The sequence below is a fragment of the Chiloscyllium punctatum genome, chromosome 36, assembly GCF_047496795.1.
Source record: "Chiloscyllium punctatum isolate Juve2018m chromosome 36, sChiPun1.3, whole genome shotgun sequence".
NCBI classification, from domain to species: Eukaryota; Metazoa; Chordata; class Chondrichthyes; order Orectolobiformes; family Hemiscylliidae; genus Chiloscyllium; species Chiloscyllium punctatum.
Window position 1 is genome coordinate 70,156,729 of NC_092774.1, and position 3,703 is coordinate 70,160,431.

The 3,703-nt window shown below is 51.5% G+C and overlaps 1 non-coding gene across 1 annotated transcript; it reads left to right on the top strand.

Moving 5' to 3' along the window:
- The first annotated feature begins 329 nt into the window (after positions 1-329).
- Positions 330-401, top strand: trnae-cuc (transfer RNA glutamic acid (anticodon CUC)). The gene has a single exon. It is a non-coding gene; the product is annotated as a tRNA-Glu (tRNA).
- Positions 402-3,703: the final 3,302 nt, after the last annotated feature.

Sequence of the window (3,703 nt, forward strand, 5' to 3'; positions counted from 1 at the left end):
CCAGGCATCGGGTGGGGAGGGAGCGGTGATGGAGGAGGCCCAGGACCTGCATGTCCTCGGCAGAGTGGGAGGGGGTTTGAAATGTTGGGCCATAGGGCGATGGGGTTGATTGGTGCGGGTGTCCTGGAGATGTTCCCTCAAGCGCTGTGACTTGACTCTGCGAGGAGTCTCCAGTCTCCCCAATGTAGAGGAGACTGCATCAGGTGCAATGGATACAAGAAATGACATTGTTGAACACACAGGTGAAAGCCTTCGACCAACCACGGCCTGGATTCGATTTCCGGGCAGGGAAGAAAATTTCAGTAGAGCTATCAAGCTGAGTCTGCAACTCCCTGGTGGTCTAGCGGTTAGGATTCGGCGCTCTCACCGCCGCGGCCCGGGTTCGATTCCCGGTCAGGGAAGCTGCTTTCAGGGGGTTTATCGGCTACCCTTTCGTCTCAAATGCTCTGGACAGTTTTTTCATTGATCTTCGTACTTACTGGGTGCTGCAGTGTGTACTGGCTCGATGAAATCGTGTCCTGATTCAGATTTGTTTGTATGTGTAGGGATGATTGCTTCTGCAGCTGAGGTCTTGTCTTGCGTGTGATGCTTTCCTGTAGACGCTGGTTTGAAATTACCATTGACTGTTCGATCTACTGTGACATCGAGAAATGGCACTTTGTTGTTGTTCTCCTCTTTTGTGAAGTTTATGCCAGTAAGGAGATTGTTGATGGTGTTGTCGGTTTCCTCTAATTCGTTTCATTTTTTGATGACAAAAGTGTCATCGCTGTGCCAGACTCAAAGTTTGGGTTGGATCGTTGGAAGGGCTATTTGTTCGAGTCTCTGCATTATTGCTTCTGCTAGGAATCCTGATGCTGCTGGTGGTATCATGGGTATTTCGTTGATTTGTTTGTAGAGCTTGTTACTGAATATGAAGGGGGTAGTAAAGCACAGCTCCACGAGGTTGACAGTTTTATCTTTTCTGATGAAGTTGGTGCTGTGTTTGTGTCTTTGGTTCTTCGAGTAGTGTCTTCAGTTTTCTTTGGCCACGTTGATGTTCATGGATGTGAACAGGGCTGTTCTGTCAAAGGACAACAGTATTCCATCCTCTTCTATCTCAGTGTCTTTGGTGTTCAGGAATTCTTGGATGGACTAAATGGAGTGGAGTGAATCTTCGACTTGGTGTTTTAGTCCTCAGTGGAGGCCTTTGTCAAGTCTGTATATTGGTGTTCCAAGTCGTGAGACTATGGTCTAAGGGGGGGCTCCTGTTTTGAAGGGGAGGAGAACAACAACAAAGTGCCATTCCTCGATGTCACAGTTGAGCGAACAGTCAATGGGGAACTTCAAACTGGCATCTACAGAAAAACAACACATACAAACCAAATACTTAACTGCAGAAGCAATCATCCCAACACCCACAAACGAAGCTTCATCGGGACAGTATTTCAACGAGCCACTGAACACTGCAGCACAAAGAAACTACGAAGAGCACAAGAGAAATACGTATATAGTGTATTTAAGGAGAACGGCTACCCAATTAACGCATGACTGGATTAGTGGTGCTGAAAGAGCACAGCAGTTCAGGCAACATCCAACGAGCAGCGAAATCGACGTTTCGGGCAAAAGCCCTTCATCAGGAATAAAGGCAGTGAGCCTGAAGCGTGGAGAGATAAGCTAGAGGAGGGTGGGGTGGGGAGAATGTAGCATAGAGTACAACGGGTGAGTGGGGGAGGAGATGAAGGTGATAGGTCAAGGAGGAGAGGGTGGAGTGGATAGGTGGAAAAGAAGATTGGCAGGTCTGACAAGTCCGGACAAGTCAAAGAGAGAGTTACTTCGCTGGAAGTTTGAAACACGGATGAGGTGGGGGAAGGGGAAATGAGGAAGCTGTTGAAGTCCACATTGATGCCCTGGGGTTGAAGTGTTCCGAGGCGGAAAATGAGGCGTTCTTCCTCCAGGCGTCTGGTGGTGAGGGATCGGCGGTGAAGGAGGCCCAGGACCTCCATGTCCTCGGCAGAGTGGGAGGGGGAGTTGAAATGTTGGGGCACGGGGCGGTTTGGTTGATAGGTGCGGGTGTCTCGGAGATGTTCCCTAAAGCGCTCTGCTAGGAGGCGCCCAGTCTCCCCAATGTAGAGGAGACCACATCGAGAGCAACGGATACAATAAATGATATTAGTGGATGTGCAGGTTAAACTTTGATGGATGTGGAAGGCTCCTTTAGGGCCTTGGATAGAGGTGAGGGAGGAGGTGTGGGCACAGGTTTTACAGTTCCTGCGGTGGCAGGGGAAAGTGCCAGAATGGGAGGATGGGTCGTAGGGGGGTGTGGATCTGACCAGGTAATCACGGAGGGAATGGTCTTTGCGGAAGGTGGAAAGGGGTGGGGAGGGAAATATATCCCTGGTGGTGGGGTCTTTTTGGAGATGGCGGAATTGTCGGCGGATGATTTGGTTGATGCGAAGGTTTGTAGGGTGGAAGGTGAGCACCAGGGGCGTTCTGTCCTTGTTACGGTTGGAGGGGTGGGGTCTGAGGGCGGAGTGCGGGATGTGGACGAGATGCGTTGGAGGGCATCTTTAACCACGTGGGAAGGGAAATTGCAGTCTCTAAAGAAGGAGGCCATCTGGTGTGTTCTATGGTGGAACTGGTCCTCCTGGGAGCAGATACGGCGGAGGCGGAGACATTGGGAATACGGGATGGCATTTTTGCAAGATATAGGGTGGGAAGAGGTGTAATCCAGGTAGCTATGGGAGTCGGTGGGTTTGTAAAAAATGTCAGTGTCAAGTCGGTCGTCACTAATGTAGATGGAGAGGTCCAGGAAGGGGAGCGAGGTGTCAGAGGTAGTCCAGGTAAATTTAAGGTCAGGGTGGAATGTGTTGGTGAAGTTGATGAATTGCTCAACCTCCTCGCGGGAGCACGAGGTGGCGCCAATGCAGTCATCAATGGAGCGGAGGCAGAGGTGTGGAGTGGTGCCGCTGTAATTACGGAAGATCAACTGTTCTACATAGACAACAAAGGGACAGGCAAAGCTGGGGCCCATACGTGTGTCCATGGCTACGCCTTTGGTCTGGAGGAAGTGGGAAGATTCAAAGGAGAAATTGTTAAGGGTGAGGACCAGTTCGGCCAAACGAATGAGAGTGTCGGTGGAAGGGTACTGTTGGGTACGTCTGGAGAGGAAAAAACGGAGGGCTTGGAGGCCCTGGTCATGGCGACTGGAGGTGTAGAGGGATTGGATATCCATGGTGAAGATAAGGCGTTGGGGGCCAGGGAAACGGAAGTCTTGGAGGAGGTGGAGGGCGTGGGTGGTTTCTCCAACGTATGTGGCGATTTCCTGGACTAGGGGGGTTAGGACAGTGTCAAGGTAGGTAGAGATGAGTTCAGTGGGGCAGGAGCATGCTGAGACAATGGGTCGGCCAGGGTGGTCAGGCTTGTGGATCTTGGGAAGGAGGTAGAACCGGGCAGTGCGGGGTTCCTGGACTATGAGGTTGGAAGCTGTGGGTGGGAGATCTCCTGAGGTGATGAGGTTCTGTATGGTCTGGGAGATGATGGTTTGGTGATGGGTGGTGGGATCATGGTCGAGGGAGCATTAGGAAGAGGTGTCCTCGAGTTGGCGTTTGGCTTCAACGGTGTAGAGGTCAGTGCACCAGACTACCACTGCGCCAGACTACCACTCCGCCCCCTCTATCCGCTGGCTTAATGGTGAGGTTGGGATTGGAGCAGAGGGATTGGAGGG